Genomic DNA, 26,177 nt, shown 5'->3' with positions numbered 1-26,177 from the left:
ATAAAAGGCACAGCGTAGGGAATATAATCAACAATATTGTAATAGCATTGCATGGTGACAGAAAGTAGCTACACTTGTGGTGAGCATAATGTATAGAGAAGTTCAATCACTATGTGGTACACCTGAAACTAAAGTAACACTGTGTGTCAACTATACTAAAAAAAACAAAAACAAAAACAAAAACAAAACACAACTGATAAACTTCTAGTCATATTGACCAAGATAAAAAGAGAGAAGATACAAAATTATCAGGAATACAAAGTATCAGGAATGAAGGAAGGGCCATCACTCCTGACAACAAAGGCATTGAAAGGATATCAACAGAATATTACAAATAACTCTATGCCCATGAATTAAAAAATTGAGATAAAATAGAATAGAATAATTCCTTAAAAGACACAAAGTACCAAAACTCAGTCAAGAGGAACTAATGTGAATTGTGCTATATCTATTAGAGACATTATATTTTTAGTTAAATACCCTTTAGAAAAGAAAACTTCAGGCCCAGATGGTTTCATGGTGAATTTTACCAACACTGAGTAAGAAATGCTGTCAATTCTACACAACCTCTTCCAGAAATTAGAAACGCAGGAAATACTTCCAAACTCATTTCATGAGGCCAGCATTACCCTGATTCCAAACTAAAGACATTTCAAGAAAAGAAAACCAAAGACCAATGTCCCTCATGAACAAGGAAGCAAAAATTCTCCACAAAATATGAACAAATTGAATCCAGCAGTGTATAAAATGACAATACATCACAATCGAGTGGGATTCATCCCAGGAATGCAGGACAGGTCAACGTTCAAAATCTATGGTAACCATATTAGCGCACACAAGGAGGACATAGGAGAAAAGCGGCATGAGCTTTGGCTTTGACTGTGACTTGAGACATATGATAAAGAGCGCAATCCACTCGGCTGTCAAAAGGAGTGTAGTATTGACTCATACTACAGTATGGGTAAACCTCAGAAAACATCAAGCTGCATGAAAAAGGCCAGATGCAAAAGACTAGGTATTGTCTGATTCCATTTACGTGAAATGTCTAGGAAAAGACAAATTTATAAGCTGGAAAGCAGATCAGTGGTTGCCTAAAGCTGGAGATGGGAGCAGGGGATTAACTGCAAATGAGCATGAGGAGACTTTTTAGATTGTGGTGATGGTTGTAAAACTCTGTCTATTGATTTATGTACTTATGGTGGGTGGATTTAATGCTGTATAAATTATATTTTCATGAAGCCATTCAGAAAAGTGAAAAAAAAATTGGACGTTGAAATACAGTTCATGTTACAGAGAGTAGTTATTAAAATGAAATTTCTGTAGATTACTAAAGAAATCACCATGCCTCCATAGTGCTTCACAGTTGATAGCCGAGAGGGGTGAGCCCAAATGGATATGGCAAATCATGTAGCAACTGCATCCAACATTCATATCATGGCAACGGCAATACAAAACAAAACAGTGCTGCGGTTGGATTCTTCCGGAGTGAGTTAGTCTGTGCATGTGTATATATATATTCTCATCATTTTCTGCATATTCACCACATAACCACATCTCTTAGAAAAGAATAATTAGAAGTCTGCCTGCACTGTAAATCCATCAAAATTTTGAAGGAGAGAAAAGGAAGGAAGGAAGGAAAGGAGGGAGGAATGGATGGAGGAGGATGGGAGAAAGAAGGGAAGGAAGGAAAGAAGAGAAAGACTCAGAGTTAAGTCAAATGGAATAACAATGGGCAAGTTTGTTTTTTGTTTTTGTCTTTCTTTCTTTCTTTCTTTCTTTCTTTCTTTCTTTCTTTCCACCTCTAAAATTTGTAGTCCAGTTTAGTTCTTGTGGCATTCACATGGCAGTAAGCATCATTTCTAGATTGGGTCAATAATCAATATGGATATGACATTAAAAGGGTCCTTATAGTCAAAATAATTGGAAACTACTGGTCTAAATTATGAATATCTTGGTTGCACCCTGTCTTCTCAGGAAGTGTTTTTTTCTCCAGAAATTCAGAGTATTGCGGCCATCTGTCCAACTTTATAGTCAGTGATCCCCAGCAAAAGTGTGGTTTGACATATTTACCATTTCATACCAAACTCGTTATTTAAACAAATAATGACACCATCTCTGCAGGGGAAGAGAAACTTAGCACATAAATACAAGATTTCAAAACACAGCCCATAAAGCTGAGGACTGAGATTATATTTTGTCTGTAGACATGGACTGGCTCCAGAAAGTGACTTTATGCCTTTATTTTATTCCCGAAGGGAATAATCTTTTTATCTTCAAATACTTCTTTTTACCCTCACACATATAACAGATGTGTTGTTCGAGTTGGACTCAGTGGAGAATAGGCAGAAACTTTATTCTCCCCCACCCTACCTCTGCAACCTGCAGTCTTGACTCATTTTCATTGCTCATGGATGAAATCCCAGGCAAGTCCTATCAATATTTTTCCTGCTGTTCATGTAAAGTATTAAAAAGTCCAGCTCAATCTAAAATCATAACTTCAGACTCTTGTGGAATTTATGACTTTTCCCTTTCCCCAACTTGGGCCTGTCTTTATGGAAACCTGGAGTGAGAGAGAGAGGGAGAGAGAGAGAGAGTTGGGAGGTGATATTTTCTTCATTCTTCCATGATTCTCTTCCATACTGCTAGCTGCTGTGTGTAATTCCTTCAGAGTCAGGTCCTCTTAGGGAAAGGGAACCGAGTTGTGAGCCCACAAAAAGCCTTCAGTTGACTGGTGTAATTGGAGCCCTGTGCTGGAGACTTCTATTCCCCTGAATCTCAGGTGGTGGCTCTTTGTCTTGCGGGGAGCTTTGTAGGATCCTGAGACCTCAGACTGTAGTTCTTCCCCTCCAGTCCCTGTCTCATTGTGGTCCTCTGTACATAGAGACTATCCATTCAGGTCACATGGTCCTATAGGCAGCCCTCATGGATAGAATTCCTTATACTTTTTTTGACAGGAAGGGAGGGAGGGAGGGAGGGAGAGAGAGAGAGAGAGAATGGGAATGAACATGAGTGGGGAGGGGCAGAGAAAGAGGGAGACAGAGAATCATAAGCACGCTCCGCACTGTTAGCGCAGAGCCCGACCCTGGTTTTGAACCCATGAACTGTGAGATCATGACCTGAGCTGAAGTCTTGCTGAGACACCCAGATGCCCCATAGAATTCCTTTTATATGAGCTAGTTGTGCTCTGCTGATGGTCTACTTGGCTCATAAGGAAAACTCCTCCTTTCGCTTCTTCATCATTGGCAGGAGTGCAGTTTACTCCCAAACCTGTTACTTTTGCTGCTTTTACCTGATTTAACCATAACTTCTTGCTTTTGGTATGTTTTTAGGCCACGTGTCAAGTCCTTACATAATTTCCAGTTCTCAGAACAGGGCCAAGATCTCAGATACTCTTTTTGAAGAGTCCCTCAAGTGGCTTGAAGGAAAGGGGAGGCAGTTGGGCGGGGTGAAATGCATGGCCTGCTGACAACTCCTTCTAGGGAAACCCTTGCTAAAGGTCTTATTTGCCTCTACCTTCTTGCATCCCTTCATGGATGATAAGCTAAGGGCAGCAAGACTGGTTTCATAATAGTTCAGCATGACCTACACTGGTATTCTGGCAATTAATGGCATTCTTTTTGGATTTGAAGCCTCAGATGAACTGAGGTGAGACATTTGAACACTCTAACTCCTATTTTGTTGAAGAAATGTTTTCCAGGTAATAAAGAATAATATTAAGTAGAGCAGACCTGAGATGTCTGTCTTCAAAATTTTTAAGAATCAAAGGATAATATTTAATGATAAAAATGCTTTGGCTAATTTCCTATGTGTTTTCAATTATTTAAACACAAATGGAAAGGTCAAGTTTTTCCATATACATAATTTCCAAGTAAGTATCTTTTCTCAATAGCAAATACCACTTTATAGCTGATACCCAGTTGTTACTAGGTATAAGGAGCATTATAATAGCTTCCCTTGGGAATTCTTTTTTTTTTTTTAATTTATTTTTAAAATTTTTACTATTTTTTAAAAAGTTTATCTATTTACTTTGAGACAGACAGAGCACAAGCAGGGAAGGGGCAGAGAGAGAGGAAGAGAGGAGAATCTCAAGCAGGCTCTGCACTATCAGCACGGATAGTGCTCAGATTCATGAACCATGAGATCATACCTGAGCCGAAATCAGGAGTTAGTCGCTTAAGCGACTCAACCACCCAGGCACTCCTTTTTAAAATTTATTTTGAGAGAGAGAGAGAAACAGACAGAGAGATAATATGAGCAGGGGAGGGCCAGAGAGAGAGAGAGAGGGGGAGAGAGAGAATCCCAAACGGGGCTCGAACTCACGAACATGAAATCCTGGCCTGAGCTGAAATCAAGAGCCGGGCACTTAACTGACTGAGCCACCCAGGCACCCCCTTTGGGAACTCTATGAAACTGTGGGATTAAGAATATCTACTGGACTGGAACATGAACAAAATGACTTGCTATCATGTTAAAAGAGACAAAATTGCTCTTCTTAAAAGATCTCTGCTGGGTGTATTTATGGATATGCAGTGAGTACCATCTCATGACAGAATTTTATACATAAATGTATGTTTGGCCTACTCCAGTCCCCAGTTACTTTTATTTTTCATATACTATTGATCAGTAAGAAAAGGAATTCAAGGGGCGCCTGGGTGGCTCAGTCGGTTGAGCGTCTGACTTCGGCTCAGGTCATGATCTTACAGTCCGTGAGTTCGAGCCCTGCGTCGGGCTCTGTGCTGACAGCTTGGAGCCTGGAGCCTGCTTTGGCTTCTGTGTCTCCCTTTCTCTCTGCCCCTTCCCTGCCCATGCTCTGTCTCTATCTCTCAAAAATAAATAAACATTAAAAAAAATTTAAAAAGAGGAATTCAAAATGTGGGAAGGTTGAGCTGTTTTCTCAGTGCTTTAAAATTCCAGAAGAAAAGAGACAGGCTTGGCCTAGAAATATGGTATACATCTAGAACCAGCTGGTTTCATGTTTGGTCTTCAATTTCTAATATATGGATATTGGTTTCCAATTTAAAGAACTTTTTGGGGACTAGCGACCAGCAAGAGGGGAAAAAAGATGACAATGTTAGGTAATGTTAAAGCAGTAATTATTTCAAAATCTTCACAAATCAAGTGTTTCATGTGTCGTGCCAAATCCACATGCCAAGACTTAGCCATCATCCCAAAACCCTGTCATCAAACTGAATTGCTTCCCTTTATGGTAATAGGCCTGGGAAATAAATCCATAAATTTAAAGAAGCAATGCTAGATAAGAAGAAATGTTATACTTCAAAGGATGCAAAAAATAAATGTTAGATAAAATTTAGATAGCATTTATTTCATGAATACTAATGATATTTTCCAGTCTTTGGATGGTCTTCCAAGCCAGCAGTAGTGCAATATTACAACTTTCAGTCCTTGATTTGAACTACAGTATTTTTAATCACAGAGGTTAAAAAATGTGGAGTAAGTAATAGTCCTGCATCCTGAAAGATGAAAGATGTTGCTAGAATATCAGATTGTGTAATCAGTGATTCTGATTTGTAAAGAACATAAAATCCACAAAAGTTTATCAAGTGAAAAAATACCAATGTTAAAAAATTTGGCTAACATACTTGCTTATAAGAAAAGCTAGTCTTAAACAAGCCAGTTAAAAAATGGGCAAAGGACCTGAATAGACTTTTCTCCAAAGCAAATATACAAATGCCAATGAGCACAAGAAAAGCTGCTCAATGTTACTGATCATTAGGAAAATTCAAATCAATACCAAAATGAGATACCACTCATAGGGTGACTACTATTAAAAAAAACTACAAAAGATAAGTGTTGGTGAGGATATGGAGAAATTGGAACCCTTGTGCATTGTCGGTGGGAATGTATAATGATGTAAACCACAATGGAGGTTCCTCAGATACTTAAACAGAATTACCATATGAGCCAGCAATTCCACTGCTGGGTGTGCGTGCAAAAGGATTGAAACAGGGACTTGAACAGATATTACACATATATGTTCATAGCAGCATTATTCAAGATGGCCATAAGTTGGATGGATGAACATTAAAAAAAATTAAAGGATGAACCTTGAAGATGTTATGCTAAGTGAAATAAGCCAGCCACAAAAGGACAAATACTTATGATTCCACTCATATGAAGTACCTAGAATAGTCAGATTCATAGAGACAGGAAGTAGACCTGTGGTTGCTGGGGCTTGTGGGGAGGGAAAATGAGGAGTTCTTGTTTCATGCAAAGTTTCAGTTTGGGAAGGTGAAAAAGTTTTGGAGATGGTTGAATGGTGATGGCAATATAAATGCCACTGCACTGTGCACTTAAACCTGGTTAAAATGACAAAGTTCATGTTATGCATACTTTATCATGATTTAAAAGGTAGAAATTCAAATTAAAAAATAAGTTAAATAATTAAGTAAAATAAATAATAGTTTAAGCTACAAGGTATACTATGGGAAAAATTATAATTACTATGCTACAGCCACAAGAAAATGTTTTACTGTATCTGGAATAGTGGTGTACAAATATAAATATTTGATGACTAAGTATTGAATATATAAAACACTCCTTTGTTCAAGAATAAATTGATTCTTATGTGTATAAATTAAAAGCCCTTTATTTCAAGGATTTTGTTTCTTTTTAATCTGATGGGATTAGTATCTGTATATATATTAGAATATAATTGTAATTTTGCTTAATACTAATATTGACCAATATTCCATTTCTTTTGGTCAAAATCCTATTCCATAATACTAATTCTATGTGTTTAGATTCTTACTGCTTTTCACCCTATATTTATCATTCTGTTGTGAATAATTTATCATTCCTACCATTGCCTATGAAATACTCAGAGGATTGAGGCAAATATTTATTCATCTAAATGAATACTTTCTGGAAAGAAGAATTGCCTGTCAGAATAAATAGTTATAATCATGTGAGTTCTATGAGAATTGCCGGTCTTACTTCAAAATAAAGATACAGTTTTATAAAAATTTCCAATCTGACAAATGAAATGTTATAGTCCCAGATATTTCTAGGAGGGCTCATTTCTCTTACTCCAGCCAGAAATTTCAGTCGTGTTTCTCACAGATCCCCAAGGAAAGCCAAAATGGTAGTGTGGGACCTCCTACCTTCACCATATTAGATACACTCAGAACTTTATTTGTTCTATTACCACCCTTATGTTTTTTTTTTTTTTTACACGTTTATCTATTTTTGAAGGAAAGACAGCGTGAGAAGGGGAGGGGCAGAGAGAGGGAGACACAGACTACGAAATGGGTTCCAGGCTCTGAGCTGTCAGCGCAGAGCCCGACCCCACAAACTGTAAGATCGTGACCTGAGCTGAAGTCAGTTGCTTAACAGACTGAGCCACCCAGGCACCCGTCCACCATTATGTTTTGAATCTTCTACTCTTCTTCCCGCACAGAACCTTGGGCGCTTGTGTCTCACATACTATCAGTTCTATTTCTAACACAGCATGTGGGTGCAGTGATTCCACTAGGCTGTACATGTTTGTGTCCACACAGATACCCTCATTTAGATCTTTTACCTGTCAGCGTTTAGTTGAAGGTGCTCAGGATCATTTATCAGCAACTAAGTGTTTATTTACTTGTTTATTTATTTTTGCTTATTTTATGTTTGCTTATTTATGTTTGCTTATTTTTGAGAGAGAGCGTGTGAGCTGGGGAGGGACAGCGGGAGAGGGAGACAGAAGATTGAAAGCAGGCTCTATGCTTCAGCAGGGCTCGAACTCACGAACCATGAAATCGTGACCTGAGCCAAAATCCCATACTTAACCGACTGAGCCACCCAGGCACCCCTAGTCTTCACTTTTTATCCTCAGTACTTCTGTGGGTCTTTTGCTTCTTTGGCGGGGGATGCTGTATGCTTCTGTCCTTTACCCTCTCCACCATCTCAGGTCTGATCTGTCACTTGGACTTAAATTGTTTATTATATCTGAAAGCCATGGAGATAATGGACCTAAGCTGTCTGGTCTGTCTTTTTGACTCTCTTGAGTATGCAGTCTTGGAAACAACCAAAGCTAATGTGAAAGGAATAGTCACTGACTGTGTGGCCCAAGTACTTCTCAGATGAAAATGGGGTGGGTGTGCCGGATAAGGCACAGGAAGAAACTCAGATTGTGAGATATGGGTGTGGAGAGGCAAATGTTTCCCTCTCATGTGCCTACCATTGCACTTCCAGCATTTCATTGGATTCCTTGAAGTTCCTCAATTCAGTTACATAGAGCAGGCACCTGGAAGGGCTTGTGGGCCAAATCTGTCCAGTTGTCATCTTTTGAAAATAAAGTTTTGTAGGAACACAGCCATCCCCATTTGTTTATATATTATCTATGACTATTTTTGCATTGCAACAGTAGGGTTGAGTAGTTGCAACAGAGACACCCCCCCAACCTCACACAGTCTAAAATATTTACTATCTAGTGCTTGACAGAGTTTGCAGGTCCCAGATCTAGAGCATTATTAATGGTCTGAAGGTGGGATGATACCACAGGATGGAGACGAAAATACTATCCTTTTGCTTTTATTTTATTTATTTGTTTGTTCCCTTTCATTCTCTTTTGAGTAAAAACTCTAAGGATATTTAGGATAGAAAGTGCATTATGATGTTAAAGTTAGAATCTGAGTTCTGTGCCTATATTCCCAAGAAGGAAAACAATTCTCTACAATGAAAATGATTATAGACATAATAAATGGAATCAAGAAAAAATTTACATTTAGAGTGGCTATATAACATAACATCTAATATTTTAAGTCTTTTTTGAAAGTTTATTTAGGGGCACCTGAGTGGCTCAGTTAGTTAAGCGTCCAACTTTGGCTCAGGTCATGATCTCACGGTTCATGGGTTCAAGCCCCGCATTGGGCTCTGTGCTGACAGCTCAGAGCGTGGAGCCTGCTTCAGATTCTGTGTCTCCCTCTCTCTCTGACCATCCCCCACTCGTGCTTTGTGTCTCTCAAAAATAAATAAACATAATAAAAAAATAAAGTTTATTTATTTATTTTGAGAGAGAGAGACAGAGCGAGCAGGAGAGGGGCAGAGGGAGAGGGAGAGAGAGAATCCCAAGCATGCTCCGTGCTGTCAGCACAGAGCCCGACCAGGGGCTCAAACCCACGAACTGAGAGATCATGACCTGAGCCAAAATCAAGAGGCAGATGCTCAACTGACTGAGCCACCCTGGCACTCCCATAATATCTAATATTTATTGAGTGCTTATTCTGTTTTAGGCACTGTGGTAAGCATTTATTATGTATTATTCATATAAAATATTTGGCAAATTAACATATAGGCAGATCTTGTAATTATATTAATTGCTAATCAATTATAAAAAATACCATGTAGCATAATCTAAAAAAGCTCTCAATGAGGATTTATGATGTGTATATTGGAATGTCTTGTAACCTTGGGGAAGTCATTATACTGATCTGAGCTTAAATGTCCTCATCTCTAAAATGGAAAGAAATCTGCCCTGCTTCCTCATAAACTTCTAGTGGACTCTGAGATGTGATTCATGAAACTTCCTTCAAAGTTGTAAATTATTATGTAGATATTAGAGACATGAAGTCATTAAATATGTTTCAGGTTGTGCTATGTAAATTTTATATTGTGTATAACACTAGTCATACTCTTTTTCATGAGACTACATAATGGAGAGCAAAAGCTGAGTTGTTGGAGGACCTGGGGTAAATTCCCAGTTCTAACATTGTTGGCTGTATAACTTTTGTCAAGTTATTTAATCTCTGTTTTCTGGCTGTACTATAGGAACATTGATGCTGGTGCCTCCCCTAGTGATGTTATTATAAGGATTAAGTAGGAGTGCAAATGGAATCCATAAAAGTGATACAGTCTTAACAAGCAATGTTATTCTCAGACCTTGAACCTTCTACCCCCCTCTCCTCCACGGTACTCCGGACATTTTCCTTCCACATACCCTCTATAGTGAAACTCAAAGTTGACAAGAAATTGCTCTCGAGCTACCATTTCTCAGGGCAGAGACTGAACTAAATATGTTAATCCTCACATTCTAACGTCTCCCACATTCTCTGGCTCAATGCTGCTTTCTGTGTTTACTTCTTTATATGCTGTATGGAAGCTCATTTATTTTTGCTTTGTTATATGAGCCGAAATAAAAAAAAAATACATGAGCAAGAAAGAATTTGTGGAACGTATCCTGAGGTGACAGCTGTCCATTCAAGAAATATTTACTGATGTAGATACTTTGATAGGTACCAGGAGCACAAAGATGAATGAGTCACATGGGCAGCCAGCAGCCCCTGGGGAAGGAGATGGTTCGTATGGAAGCCAATAGTTACAGATCAATTTAAGGAATGGACAGAAGTACTATGAAGCACAGATTAGGGGTTGACTAGCTCCACGGTGGTGGTGGGGTGCTAAGGAAGTCTTAACAAAGGAAGTAATAATTAAGTTGGCTTTTGTAATATGATTAGGTTTTTTTTTTCCAGGCAGGGAGTGGAAGTATAAGATGTGTTAGACAGTGGGATTGATTGGGCAAAGGAATTGAGACACAAAGACATGGTGTGTTCAAAGAAAGTGCAGAGGCCTATGTGGATAAAATGTGAGGTAGAAGATGAGGCTTGAAAAGTAGAGTGAGGCCCCACAGAAAGACTATATGCCAGATTTACAAGTTCAGTCTCTATCCTGTTATCAATAGGAAATCATCAGAGACTTTAAGCAGGGAAATGTCCTGGTCAAATCCATTTTAAGGAGATAATTAACTGCAGGTAGAGAATTGCATTCAAGCAGAGAATATCCTGACAGCAGTTCATCCGTTATAGTAAAATAATGGGAGAAACAGTCTGCACAAAGAAGAAGCAATGGGGCTAGAGTGGAGGGGGTGGATCAAAGAAGGATTTAGCATGTGAATTGAGTGACCAAAAGAAAGGAAAAAGATAGGAATTGAGATGATTTCAAATTGTCTAGCTTAAGCCATTCTGGGATCAGGGAGAAATGAAAATAAGTTCAATATTGGGAGCAGTGGGAAGAGAGAATTACACGGGGAAGATAAAATAATCAGTGTCAGATCCTGTGCAGAGGACATTTTTGACCTTGTACTCTCATAGCCCCTTTCATCCATATTTAGATGGATGCATGGATCCACTCATTCATTTGTTCATTCATTCAGCAAAGTAAGTGTTGTATCTACTCCATGCAAAGCAATATAATGTAATTCTTTAGCTGAATTCCTTCTCCCCTCAAGTATGAGTCTGTGATCACCTTGATAGCAGAACTGAGTCTTCTTTATGCTCCCAATACTAGGATGATGTCTGTAATGCAGAAGTAATGCAAACATGTTTGTTAGGGTCATTATTGAGCCAAACAGGATATGGACTGGAAGAACAAGCCATTAAATTCAACATTAAGAGGTTATTGTTAATCCTTCAGGAACAATTCACTACAATGTTGGGAGAAGAAGGCAAATTATAAAGGGTGTTTAGGAGTGAATGGGAGGTGATAAAATAAAAAAAAATGAGTTGTCAATTCTTCAAGAGTTTTTAGGTTAAAGGAAAGAGAACATTTGGATGGCAGCTTCGAGGGCAGAAAGTATTGGGCAGGCTTTGATAATACATTCCTGTAATGCAAAAGTTGAGTCAATATTATATAAAATTTTAGAGAATGGATAGTGCAACATTTAAACTATACATTTAAAAATTTTTTCTCATGTTTACTTATTTTTGAGAGAGAGAGACAGAGAGAGAGAGAGACAGAGAGAGAGAGAAAGAAAGAGAAAGAGAAAGAGGCAAAACATGAGCAGTGTAGGGGCAGAGAGAGAGGGAGACACAGAATCTGAAGCAGGCTCCACGCTCTGAGCTGTCAGCACAGAGCCCAACGTGGGGCTCGAAGTCACAAGTCCATAGATTGGGGGGATATTGTAGCAATGGCCTGAAGAAAGTGAAGGAATGTCTCGTATAAACTCGTATCTAGAAAAAGAACATTCTAAGCAGAGATAAGGGCAGAAGTCTTCAGGTAGAAGAGAGCTTGCCTTGTTCAAGCAACATTGAGGAGTTAATAGGGCTGGATCAGAGTGGGTGGACACTTAATGAAGTTTAGGTTAGACAGGTGGTTGGGGACTGGATTCATGGGGCCTTGTGGGCAGCTTTAAGGACTTTGGCTTTTACTCTAAATGAGATGCCAAGCCCATGGGGGATTTTTGAGCAGAGTAGTGATACAATCTGTGTTTTGAAAGAGTTAAGCAAGGAGACCAATTAAGAAGAGCTGTGTGTGAGGGGCGCCTGGGTGGCTCATTCGGTTAAGTGGCTGACTTCATCTCAGGTCATGATCCCGTGGTTCGTGAGTTCGAGCCCTGCGTTGAGTTCTGTGATGACAGTTCAGAGCCTGGAGCCTGCTTCAGTTTCTGTGTCTTCCACTCTCTGCCCCTCCCCACTCATGCTCTCTCTCTCTCTCTCTCTCTCTCTGTCTCTCAAAAATAAACATTTAAGGGGCGCCTGGGTGGCGCAGTCGGTTGGGCGTCCGACTTTAGCCAGGTCACGATCTCGCGGTCCGTGAGTTCGAGCCCCGCGTTGGGCTCTGGGCTGATGGCTCAGAGCCTGGAGCCTGTTTCTGATTCTGTGTCTCCCTCTCTCTCTGCCCCTCCCCCGTTCATGCTCTGTCTCTCTCTGTCCCAAAAATAAAATAAAAAACGTTGAAAAAAAAAAATTAAAAAAAAAAAAAAAATAAACATTTAAAAAAAAAAACAACAAAGAAAGAGCCGAGTGTGAGAGGCTGATGGCCTTGAACCAGGAGGCTGGTAGTGCAAGTGGTCAGATTCTGGACTTACTTTCCAGTTAGAACTGACAGAATTTGGTGAAAGTTTGGATGTGTAATGCAGGAGAAAGAAAGGAATCAAGGATGACTCCAAAGTTTTTTTTGCCTGAACAGCTGGAAGGATACTATATTGGTTAGGGTAGGTATACTGCTCTCTAGTCAGTCCCAAATCTCCATGACTTAATTATGGTTTATTTTGTTATTTGTATCATGAATAGTAGGACTCAGAGAGAGAGGGCTTTGCACTGGTATAATCATGCTAGGACTGGGTCCTTTCATTTGGTAGCTCAGCTATTATCAAGAGCATTTGAATCTTGTGTCAGATCCTCTGAAACCAGCTTCAGATGAAGAAAGTGAGTGTGTGGAATGAGGAGGGTCACTCTAAACTGAATCAGGGTAAATGGGAAGAAATCCTTATCTCCGCACATCAGAGACAGAGAAAATGTTAACAGTAGCTGAAGGGGAAGGGGAAGACAGTTTACTGTCAAAGGAATGAGAGTTGTCTGACAGCTGGCTTCTTAATAGCAGCATTGGAAGCTAGGAAATAGTGGACAAATATCTTTATCAAGGTGCTGAAATAAAAGAACTGTCAATTAATACTTCTGTAACCAAAGGGGCTCCTGGGTGGCTCAGTTGGTTAAGCCTCCGACTTTGGCTCAGGTCATGATCTCTCGTTTGGTGAGTTCCAGCCCCGAGGGCTCACTGTTGTCAGCACAGAGCCCACTCTGGATCCTCTGTCCCTCTGTTTCTCTGTCCCTCCCCTGTGTGCACACCTGCTCACTTGCTCTCTCTCCCTCTCTAAAAAATAAATAAACATTAAAAAAAAACAAAACAAAAAGAATTCTCTAACCACAAAAATATTCTCCAAAAATGTTGACGACAAAGACATTTTCCAATAAAATACACTGAGAGAATTCACTTAGTAGCAAACTCGTACCAAAAAATTCTACAGGCCCTTCTTCAGAAGGAAAATGAACTTAAATGGGTAAACCTAAATAAATGCTGACTATATAAAACATAATATGTGGGTATTAAAAATATGTATGTATGTACATATACATTAGTACATAATATGTGTAGCACATACACACATATATGACCATAGCAAATAAGTTAGGAGGGGGTAAAAGTTTTCTAATGCCTTTGCACTGTCCAGGAGGATAGAAGAAAAAAAAAAAAGATCAGATAGACTGGTAATTCCAAGGATGAATGCTACATTTTCTAAGCTAAGAAAATAGAAAAGACAGCTAAAAAAAAAAAAAAATACAAGGTAGGGGGCATAACTTCTAAACTAATGCAAGGGATAAAGAATGACTACAGATATGCAGCCTATCCAAAAGAAGTTAAGAGAGGAGAGCCGAACATAGAACAGTTGGGACAGATATAAAGGACGTTAGGAGATGATAGAGGAGTTAAAACCAAATAGAAGATACAATTCTTTTTTTTTTTTTTTTTTTCCTGATGATAGATTCTAAGGTCAATTTTATGTTTACAAAAAAAAAAGAAACAGTCAAAACAATAGAAAGCACATGTAAAGGATGTTGCTGAGTGAGCTTCGAGTGCAGCCTGCCTCTGCAAAGGCTTTGAGTCCAGAGGGAGAGGGAAGGCCTGGTCTCGTTCCTGGCCTGGCCGGCTGCTCCGAAGGAAGGGGCCAGCCGGGCGCAGGCGACCCAGACTGGTGGAGGCTACAGCCGCGTCCAGCCAATCCCAGCCAATTCCAGCTCCGAAAAAGGTCAAACTGCTCCAAGGGAGAGTCGTCGAGGGAGGGTCCCGGTGGGAATGCGCCGCACTGAGGAGCCGGGGGAGCGAGCTCGTGACAGGTCTTCAGCGTTGCCTGCGATGACCCGCACATTTTCTCCAGTGGCTGCAGGGAGGAGAGGCACCCTTTGGCCTCCGGAGACCCACTGTTGAGGAATTCCTCCCCCAAGTGCTCGGCCATCCTCTGGTCGGCGGGCCCTCCCCTGGGGCCCCACAGACCGGGTTTCCCTGAGCAGGCCAGGCCCGGCTGGAAGTCAATCATGCAGGCGGATTAGGGTTTGCCCGTTGGATTGATGTTTTTGTGGTAACAGCCGGCCAGATTTTTACGTAAGAACTGGGCCTCCCTTTTCATGACTTTTGTTTTTTGTTTGGTTTGGTGGTGAGGAGGAGGTGGTGGGGTGGTGAGTAGTGATTTGCTTGTTTTTAAATTAAAAAAAAAAAAAAAAGGATGTTATAAATTGGAGCCGCCGGGAGATTTGAACCAACTCCCACACAGGGCAGTGCAACATGGGAGAAGCCACCAGACAGCCACGAGCTGTCTCCTTGTGGAGGAGACTGGTCTGGGGAAGGGAATGAGTGAAAAATAAACCCAGTGCAAGAAAATGGGAGCTTCAAGGGAACTGCAACCTTTGTTTTTTCTTTCTTTAACCTTAAGGGCTAAATGTAAATGGAAGATTTTGCATAAATTTGGACAAGAAAAGAAACACCACTCTTTCTTTCCTTTTTAAGTAGGCTTCACACCCAGCCCAACTTGGAGTCCAAGGTGGGGGCTTGAACTCAGGACCCTGAGATCATGACCTGAGCTGAGATGGAGAGTCCCACTGCTCAACTGACTGAGCTACCCAGGCTGTCTACTTTTAAAGTAGATTGATGCAGTGATTTTCAAAACAAAGCAGAACTAGAGCATTTTACATTTTTAATCCTTCCTTTAAAGGTTACCTAGACTGCTTTTGATTCAGATAACAGTAGACAGTGAGTAACTGTTGGGAGCAAATGCCAGGTGGCACATGTGTCCTGTTTTGGGGGGTGTCTGAGTGTAGGGGCCTCTGTGCACAGGCTTGTTGCCGTCGTTGGCTTCTCCCCGTATTTCTTTGTAGCCTCTGAAGCATTCTTACATAACATTTTACCGCCCTTAGAGTATTCTTCAGCTATAGCTTCCAGCTTTCAGCACAAATTATCGGACAGACCTGCCCCTTCTCATGGTTGTTCTGGTGGTCTTTTGTTTTAAAGGTGATCTACGGTGGTTTGAACATGGACTCTTCTGGAAACTTGACTTCCATTGTGAAGGCCCTCTTATCATATGGAGGCTTGTCAGGAACAAGAGGCCCTTGCCAAGTCAATAAATTAGCTTCACCAACCTGGGTTGTTAGGTTTTTCATTCTACATCTGCAGATTTCTTCAAACTCCTTCCTCAGCCTCCTACTGGCCACCATCTTGGATCCGGTGCTGCTCTACAATTGCTTTAAATATAAAAGGATTAACGTTTCCAGTTAATGTCAGAGATTCTCAGACTAGGTACACACACACACACACACACACACACACACACACACTTTAACTAAAGTATCCTTTTTTTTTTGGTTTGTTTTTAAGTACTTTTTAAGTAGGCTCCATACCTAAGGTGGGGCTTGAACTCCAAACCACTGAGATCCCTGCTTGCACTATTGTGTTCTCCAAACAGTGGCCGGAATGACTGCAAAGCAACCATGTCCTTCTCCTGCTTTACACCCTCCAATAGCTCCCTCAAAAACCCTCCCAAAGCACATGGAATGGGATCCAGACTCCTCTTTGGCCTGTAGGACCCTGCCTGTATCTACGACTGCATCTTACCGTATATTCCTTACTAGAGTGCTCACTGAACCTCAGGGACGCTCGCATTCTTTTTGTCCTTCAACCTTCCAAGCTAATGCTTAGTGCTTTTATGCATGACTTTTATGCCTGGAATTTCTTTATCCAGCCCTTCTAATGCTGGATTTATTTGTTTATTTATGTTTAATTTAGGACTCAGGTAAATGTGATCTACTAAGAGAGAGCCTTTCCAACTTTTCCATCCGTGATATTACTTTGACCCTTTTATTGTTTTGAAACTACTTACTACCTACCTGTATGATATATATTTCTAGTTCCATGCAACCACTCTTTCTTTTTTTATGACTTTCTTTCCCAAAATATTTCTAACAATTTCTGGAAGTACTTAACATGTGTGGTACAAACATTCCTTTGTTAGTGGGTCCTGATTAAGGTCACTTTTCCTCTAAGAGAGAAGTTCTTAATCCGGGCTGCACATTAGTATTACCTGGTATAATTAAAAAAAAAAATAGTGATGCCTAGGCACCTCCCCCATTGAATCAGAATCTCAGAGAGGGCAGGGTGAGGCCTGGGCTCATATTTTTTTAGAAGCTCACCAGGTAATTCAAACGTGAATCCAGAGTTGAGAATCTGTCTTAGAAGTTAGTTGGGCGCCTGGGTGGCTCAGTTGGTTGAGTGTCCAGTGGCTCAGCTCATGATCTCAGGATCTGGGGGGGATGGAGCCTCATGTTGGGCTCTTCACAGAATGTGAAACCTCTCCCTCTCTCTGCCCCTCTGCCCTGCTCATGCTTGCTCTCTTGCTCTTTCTTTTAAAAAAGAAAAAAGAAAAAAAGTTAATGGAGGTAGCAGTAGGAGGAGGACAGGAGGGCGGAGAGTATTTTTTGTCACATATAATCTGAGCCCGAAGCTTTCCAGTCCTGCTGCCCTGTCTGTGGCTATTACTGTCCCTATTTTCTGTTGCTTCTGAGGTTCACTGGTTTCTACCAAATGTGATCTACTAATAGAAAGGCTCTAGGGACCTGCCTAAGCTGGAGTCAGTCTCTTTCAGACCACTGGGCTTGTTTCTTTCTGTCTTAGGTGCTGTGCTCATTTTCTAACACTTATTGATGCTATGTGTTAAAGATATGATAAGTCCTTGAAATTTTTTTTATTTTGGCATAATTTTAGATGGACAGGAAAGGAGCAAAGATAGTGCAGAGCGTTCATATATACCCTTTACCCCACTTTCTCTGATGTTAACATATAACAATGATACATTTGTCAAATTAAGAAATTAACATTGATATAATATTTTCTTTTAATTTAATTTTTTAACATTGATATGATATTTTAAATTCCAGGCTTTATTCAGATTTTGCCAGTTTTTCCATTATTGTCTTTTTTTTCTGTCCCAGAATCCATTCCAAGATGTTGCATCGCATACGGTTATTATATTTCCTTAAATTTCTCCAATCTGTGACAGTTCCTCAGGCTTTCCTTGTTTTTATGCCCTTGACACTTTTGGAGAATGCTTGTTAGATGTCTTGTAGAATGTTCCTCACTTTGGATTTGTCTGATGTTTTCCTACGATTCAACTTGGGTAGGGGTGCCTGGGTGGCTCAGTCAGTTCAGCATCTGACTCTTGATTTCGGTTCAGGTCATGATCTCACAGTTCCTGGGTTCGAGCCCTGCATCAGGTTCCCTGCTGACAGCATGGAGCCTGCTTGGGATTCTCTCCTTCTCCTTCTCTTTGTGCCTTCCCCTGCTCATGTGTGTTATGTGCTCTCTCTCTCAAAATAAATGAATAAACTTAAAAAAAATTCTTAGAAAAATAAACCGGGGTGATGGGCTTTTTGGGAAGAACATCACAGAAGTGAAATGTCTTTCTCATGGCGTCATGTCAGCAGTATACTATATCAACATGACCTGTCACTGGTGATATTAACTTTGATCTTCTGGTTAGAGTGTTGTCTGCCAGCTTTCTCCACTTTAAATCCACTACTTTTCTCTTTCCGTACTGTATTCTTGGGAATCCAGTCACTAAGTTCAGTCTACTCTCAAGTAAAGGGGACTTAAGGTACATCTTCTCGAGTGGGAGTATCTACAGATATCTGTCATAATTCTGAAAAGAGGTTTGTCCATTCTTGCTCATGTGTTTGTTTACTCATTCATATCAGCCCATGCTCATGCATATTTGTCTTATTCATTTGGTTATAATCAATTGCTGTTGTTGCTTTGTTGCTAAAATTTCTCCAGCTTTGGCCATGGGTTGCACTTTTTAGGTTGGATTCTATGTCCTTTTTTAACATGTCTCCATCTTTTCCTTTCTTTTTCTCTCTGCTGCTCTTTCTCCCTCTGTCTCCCTCCCTGTCTCTCCCTCTCCCCCAACATTTCCTCCTCCTCTTCCTCCTTTTTTCTAACATTGCCATCTGGTACTAGGACATGCTCATCTTGTATTTTCCTTGCCTCAGCCCTGCAACCGAGTGCTTTTTTTTATATACATGATCTCATTGAACCCCCAAGATAGCCTTGTGAGGTGGATAGATATTATCTCCATTTTTACTGATTTTGAAATGGAACCCATGTGGTAAGTATCCTAGAGAGAACATGAAACAGCACTGTTTGGAACCAAACAGAACCATTTTGTTATTGACCCCTAAGATATACGCCTTCTTCTGAAATGCTCATTCTGAGATAGATTGGTTGAGGAAACACCTATGGGTGTGGTGCAAACATTTTCCCACAATGCTTCTCCCTCCTTCCAGGCCCTTCTATCCCTGGGAACTCAGTAGTAACCAAAACAGTGAAAAATCCAAGCCCTCATAGAATCTACATTGTTGTGGGATAATAATAGCAATTATTGAACATATTGAATGTTAGGTACTGTTTGTCACTTTAAATATATTAACTGATACAGTCTTTACAACAGCCCTGTGAAGTAACTTCTGTTATCATTCATCATTTTTAAGAGAGAACTGAGGCATGGTGAGGTTAAATCACTAGTCCAAGTTTGCTAGTTAAGTGGCTTGTCCAGGATTGCTCTGCTAGTAAGCCGTGGAGCCAGACTCTGAACCAGGCACTCTCACTGCCCTGCCTCTATCCCTACACACTCCCTACGGTTGTCTTCCTGTGAGGAAATGAAGCCTACAGGTGTGAATTACATGTCTGCACTCCAGATTTATGTTTAAACTAATCCCATTTGAATTGTGTTTAATAGAAGTTCCTAATAATTTGGGGGTCAGAGATACAGGTTTTACCCATTTGTGTAGTTCTTTGGTTGTTTCTGTCAGAATGGGGAGAGAGAATTGTGATGCCAGAGCTCACCATCCATGCCTGGAAACCCATTGGATACTTTTTTTTTTTTTTTTTTAAGAGAGAGAGTGAGCAACGGAGTGTGTGCTAATTCATGCATGAGCGGGGTAGGGGCAGAGGGAGAGAGAGAGAGAGAGAGAGAGAGAGAGAGAGAGAGAGAGAGAGAGAGAATCTCAAGCAGGGTCCACACTTAGCAAAGACCCTGATATGGGGCTCAGACTCACAACTGTGAGATCATAAGCTGAGCTGAAATCAAGAGTTGGATGCTTAACTGACTAGCAACCCAGACACCCACTTTTTAAAATTCTTTTGAGTGTTGGCCATTTTAATTTTTTTTAAAATTTATTTTGGAGGGGAAGGGGCAGAGAGAGAGAGAGAGAGAGAGAGAGAGAGAGAGAGAGAAGGAGAGAGAGAATTCCAAGCAGGCAGCGCAGAGCCCCATGTGGGACTCAAACTCAGCAACCGTGAGATCATGACCTGAGCAGATAACAAGAGTTGGATGCTTAGCCGACTGAGCCACCCAGGCGCCCCTGGAACCTCTCTGTTATGAATGGCTCTGGATTTTGGAATGGCTGTTTCTCTATTATTAGTTAAATGGAGGTAGATGACTACAACCCACAGCTCAGACATTTTAGGAAATAGCTGCTTATAATTACCTTTACTGGGAGAGAGATTCTGGATCAACAGTGAAATTTACTTACAACTTCCATCTATAGGAAAGCCCTGTTCTACTTTCTTTGTTTTGGGAAACAAAAGTGCTTAAAAATTTTTTTTTTATTATTTTTCTTGGTGCAGATATATAGATAGCTTACAAGAAAGCATGAAGGGAGGTGGGTGGGGGATGGGCGAAATAGATGAAAAGGATTAAGGGGTACAAACTTGAAGTTATTAAATACACAAGGCACAGAAATGAAGAGAACAGCATAGGGAATACAGTCATAATATTGTAACGACATTGTATGGTGACAGATGGTGACTACACTTACCATGGTGAGTATTGAGTAATGGACGGAATTGTCAAATCAATATGTTGTACACCTGAAACTATTATAACATTGTAAGTCAGTTGTACTTAAATTAAAAAAAGAAAGGGGGAAGCATGAGGGACAAGCTGGCTAAACTTGCTTCAGAAGGGTGTAGTAATTTATTTGTACCCTCTTTATGTAAGAAGGGGGAAAGGCTGACAGGGTAGCTAGGAGGCCACATGCAAGGATGTTCCTGGTGGAGTGTTCTTTTCTACCCTGTCCACATGGAGGCTAGCGTTTCCCCTCTCTCCATGCTAGATTGCATGGCTCATTATTTATAGAATCCATATCTGAATTTAGCAGAGGTTTGCTGCACTGAGGTTTTTAGTTTCTTGCTTTTGTTTCCTGTTACTATGATGAAGCCAGGGTCACAGATACCATGTGAAGTCTCCTCCACCCCCTCCCAGCCAACTTCCCCACCCTGAATTGCTTCCAGAATTACCCTTGTCTTCACTCCTGCTCACAGTGCTTTTGCTTAGATATCAAAGCATCCCAGTATCCTGTCCGTCTACTAATCCTTATGCAATTTCTTCTGTGTTTTGTACCAGGAATTTGTAGGAATTGGAATGGTTATAGAAACAGAAAAGTGAAAGGGACTGATGGAAGACCCAAACTGTGGTTCTGGAAAGCTTTCATTTCTTTATATGCTTTATGGATTCTAGAAGTAGTGACTGTGCCAGGGTACTCTTGGAAAAGAGTGGACAGAGATGTTTGACCACTTGCAATGTGATAATCCTTCTGGAAAAAGAGTGACAAACTGTCACTAGTGTCCCTCGAGTTGGTCATGCATGGTTAGGGAGCTTCATTCCAGGACATTTCACACAGTTTAAAAGAAAGGGATGAAAGCAAGAGATGCTTAGTTTACTCTTCAGAGAACTGTGCACACGTACTACTTTGTGGTAGTAATAGTTCTAGGAAAGAGTGGGGGAAGCTTGACTCCCAGTGCTCCAAATGAGAAAACAGTTTGTAATTGGATGTCATTCATTAATTGTCATTGAATGATCAATCATCTCAGTTATAAAAGTCAGGTCACCTTGTCTCTTGGAGAGGTGGTGGCCGGGCCGTGTCTGTGGATATTTTCCATGGGTGACCTCTCTCCACCAGACATGCTGGTTGTAGGGGTGTGACAGCTCTTTGCATGTTTAAAGCAAACATTGAGCAGACACAGTGAAACAAAAGTACAAAACAAAAGTACAAAATTAAAAAGTCCTTATCAGCAAAGGACCGAAAAAAACCATTACAGATAGTACCTTAATGTCGAAATGAAAAGAGACCTTATTAAAAAATCTCTTTGACCAAACCTTTTTCCTTAGAATTCTAAATCTGTTTTGTTTACTGCCTTATAAAAAGTATCAATTAATTTATTAGGACCTTGTGAAGATGAGGAAGTCTGCCCTAATCTCTGGCTGTTTTTTGTTAGCATAGGAACATGTAGGGGAAAAATATTTTTTTCCTATTTATTAGAAGGTGGCCTGTATGGTTCTGGTACAGAATAGGATGTGTATGATCTATCACTCAAGAATGCATCTTAACCCTTTGCACCAATGATGTTTTCCATGGAAATTCTCCATGGAACATTGCTTGTCATGTTATCTTCCTTTCAAAGTTCCTTCCTTCCTTCCTTCCTTCCTTCCTTCCTTCCTTCCTTCCCTTCCCTTCTTTTCCTTATTTTCTTCTTTCTTCCTCTCTCCCTTCCTTCATTTGTTCGTTCATTCATTCGTTCGTTCGTTCGTTCCTTCCTTCCTTCCTCTCTCCCTTCCCTTCCCTTCCCCTTCCCCACTTTTGATCTTTACTATTTCTCTGTATAGTTATTTTGATGGGAGGTTGAGAGAAAGCATACTAGCATGGCTGTCTGCTTCCAAGTTAACTCAGAAGTTAGAGAACCAGTTTTGATACATTCCCTGATGTTTCATCTGGCTCTAATGATATTCCCAGAGTGTCCCAGATATTTATTTACATCTGGTGCAAAGATAGTATTAATTAAAAACATAAAGCTGGCTTTGGAACTTGACTGTATCAGGAGGAAACTTGGCATTGGTTCAGAGCTTTGTGATAAGTCTGTTACTAAGTACTTTGAGGCTATCAGACCATCAGGCCAAGTGATAGTCCCTGAGTGATGATGGAGGAACGAACTGCTTAATCGAAATTGCATGTGGAGATGACAAAATCTGAAAGTCTCTAATCACTTCATCAGGGCCATTTAACTGAGGGCTGCAAGAGAGACTACAATTTATGCAATAATTTCTCATATAGTTTGGGAAATTTTCTATTCCTGGCACAATTCCCCATAAATAAGTAGAAATACCGATTTCCTACAAAGTAAGGTCAGCCTCACTTTAGTTTCTTATTCTAGCATGGTAAATTCTAAATTATTTATTTTTGGATTATCCACAGGGGGGAAAAAACAAGATTGAACCTGAGCTGACTCCCCCTGACACAAAATGTTTGGAATCCTCCTCCTTTGCCATTGTTTGGATTCTTGAAAGAAAATGTAAATTTATCTTAATATGAGTTTAGTTCAAACTGTGAGGAAGATAAGTTTAGTGACATAAAAACATAGATTTGTATTGGGGATACAGTAACTGAACAGTTTTTTTTTTTTTGGGTAGGGGTCTCTGTCTTCACCACCAGTGGAGACACCAAAGATGTGAGTATGGTTAGATCTCCTCTTGACATTTGTTGCTCGTAGAAAAAAAATAAAAACCAGCTTTCCTCTAATATTGGGAAGTATACTTTGAAACTGTTGTTTATTAGACATCTGATTATAGAATAAAGCAGATATTTACATTATCTATGTTTTTCCTTAATGAAAAAAATCTGTTACTGCTTTTTGTCAGTCATAAAAGTGATAAATGTTTGTTGTGGGAAATTCTGAAAGTAGAGGGCTATAAAAAAAAATAATTATGAGCTACAATGCTACCACCCTGAGATAACAATTGTAAGATTCTGGTGCATTTCCGTAATCATGTTTACACTGAGATTTTTTTAATTGAACATTTAAAGTTTCAAAAGAAATAGTTTTACGAATTTAGAATCTTAAACCAAAGGAAAGGACCCTGAATGGGACCCCTGGGAGGATTTGGTGTTTGTTCCCTGGAGCTTGGTAGATAAGTGGATTGATATGTGATTCATGCCTGAGATTTTTAGAGAGACAGAGGATGTCTGGAGGGCTGTGGTTTGGGAGCCACTGTGGTCTTGCCATTATTTCCTGTGGATCAGGGTGAGAACGAGAAAAACATTGTGTGATTGCTTTAGATCCTGTCCAAGAGGGGAGAAGGAAGCTGGTGGTGTACTAATGACGTCTGGGGATGAGGAAGGATCATAAGTGATAAACTGGAAAAGGGAGAGATTGACCAGTGTAAAGAGACCCTGGAGGTAAGAGACCCCCACTGATGGAGTAGGGGAGGTCTTTGAAGAACCCATTAAAGTACTCTGTGAAACAAGTAGGCTTTAAACCCCTGCCAAGTCTAGATCACCATGATAGTACCAATTAAGAAGACATTCCCTGCTGACCATACCTCTTCTCATTTTTCTCCACCCCCATCCCTTCCAACATATGCCTGAACATGGAGGCATTAGAAACTAAGCTTAGCAAATGGGGAAGCTACACAGAGTTGGATTCTGTCATTATTGGACGCTCAAGAGTTTTCTTAATGCTACTGATTTCTTGAAAGTAACATTTACACATGGTAGATATTCAGTAGATACTTATCCAATAAATATTAGTGGAATAAAATGTTGTAACTGATTTACTAGAAATGAAATGATTATCCAAGTTCCTATTTTGGGTTTGAGCACTGTGGTGGGTGTTCTTTTCCTTCCTGAAACTTTGCTTTAAAGTACTGGACTTAGCTTGTCCTGACCTCTTTATAGACTTTGTCTTGTGTCTTCCCAAGTGATACTCTCATTGCAACTTTAGGGTGAGTCGTCTGGCAACATTGTGAGGGAGAATAGTGTAATATAGTGTTTTAAAGTTATTGAGGCTTTTCTTCGAATATCTTCCATAGAAGCCTAACACAGATAAAGGTAGAGCTGCTCAGATCAAAGCAGGGCAAAGAGAGCAGGGGGCATTGTCCCCTATACAGTAGACTGGTTCAAACATTGGCTCTGTCACTTACTACTTACGTGGTTTTGGATAAGTTACTTAACCTTTGCAAGTGCAATTTTCTCATCTGTAAATTTTAGGGTCATTGTAAGAAAGGGTTATTATAAAGGTTGTTACAGGGTTATTACAAGGGAGTGCTCAGGAAATGTTAGCTATTCCTCCTTGGCCACTGCTGCCTTCCGCTCCTCATCTTCCTCTTTATTTTCCTTTTCTTCCTTAAGCACAGGGCCGAGTTTAATGGTGTATAGGTGTGTGTTAGAACTCATTACTTATAGTTTATTATATGTTTTGATCTTTACTATTTCTCTCCATAGGTATTTTGATGGGAGGTTGAGAGAAAGCATACACACTAGCATGGCTGTCTGCTTCCATGTTAACTCAGAGGTTAGAGAACCAGTTTTCTGCTTCCCATCCAATCCCATGGACTTGGATATACAAATACTTTTGCTTTATACTTCTTTCTGCTTCTATCTATCTATCTATCTATCTATCTATCTATCTATCTACTAACCTGTCGTCTATCTACATTTTTTAAAGTTTATTTATTCTGAGAGAAAGAAAGAAAATGACAGCATGAGTGGGGTAGGGGTAGAGAGAGGGAGAGAGAATTCCAAGCAGGCTCCATGCTATCAGCACATAAACTGTGAGATCGTGACCAGAGCCAAGATCAGGAGTCTGACACTTAAACTACTGAGTCACCCAGATGCCCCTGTCTACATTTTTTATGAACCCAATAAGAGTAAGCTACAGCCATGTGATGCCCATTTCCCATAAATTTTTTAGTTTGCATTTCATAAAAACATAGAATTCTGTTATGTAACCAATTACCAAAATCAGGAAATTAACATTGAAAAATACTATCGTACAATTTTCAGACTTAACTGATGTTTTATCTATTGCCCCATTAATGTCTTTTTACAGCAAAAGAAAGAAAACCTAGGTTGCATTGTATTCAATTGTCTTTAGCCTCCTTTCATCTGGGCCTATCTTTGTAGCATTTGAGTCTTTCTGTGTGATTCCTGGCATTGACATTTTTGAAGAGTGTAGGTCAGTTATTTAGTAGACTATCCCTCAATTTGGATTTGTCCGATATTTCTTCATGAAGAGATTCAAGAGAGGTCTTTTGACCTTCATGCCACAGAAGGGATGCTAAGTTCTCAGTGCATTGTCAGGAGGCACATGCTTTTTTTTTTTTTTTTTTTTTAATATGAAATTTATTGTCAAATTGGTTTCTTTTTTTTTTAATATGAAATTTATTGTCAAACTGGTTTCCATACAACACCCAGTGCTCATCCCAACAGGTTCCCTCCTCAATGCCCATCACCCACTTTCCCCTCTTGTCCACCACCCGCCCCAGTTTATTCTCAGTATTTAGGAGGAACATGCTTTTTTTTTTAAAT

The 26,177-nt window shown here is 40.0% G+C and overlaps 1 protein-coding gene and 1 pseudogene across 6 annotated transcripts in view; one reads left to right on the top strand and one right to left on the bottom strand.

The window, feature by feature from the left end:
* The window catches only part of SUGCT (succinyl-CoA:glutarate-CoA transferase), a 760,970-nt gene that overhangs the window by 55,390 nt on the left and 679,403 nt on the right, over positions 1 to 26,177 (top strand). The gene's annotated exons all lie outside the window — the stretch shown is intronic.
* Positions 15,487 to 15,980, bottom strand: LOC125161105 (ubiquitin-conjugating enzyme E2 L3-like; annotated as a pseudogene).

Source organism: Prionailurus viverrinus, chromosome A2 (genome assembly GCF_022837055.1).
Source record: "Prionailurus viverrinus isolate Anna chromosome A2, UM_Priviv_1.0, whole genome shotgun sequence".
NCBI lineage: Eukaryota > Metazoa > Chordata > Mammalia > Carnivora > Felidae > Prionailurus > Prionailurus viverrinus.
Note: the sequence above shows the minus strand (reverse complement) of the source record. Positions and strands in the feature narration are given on the sequence as shown.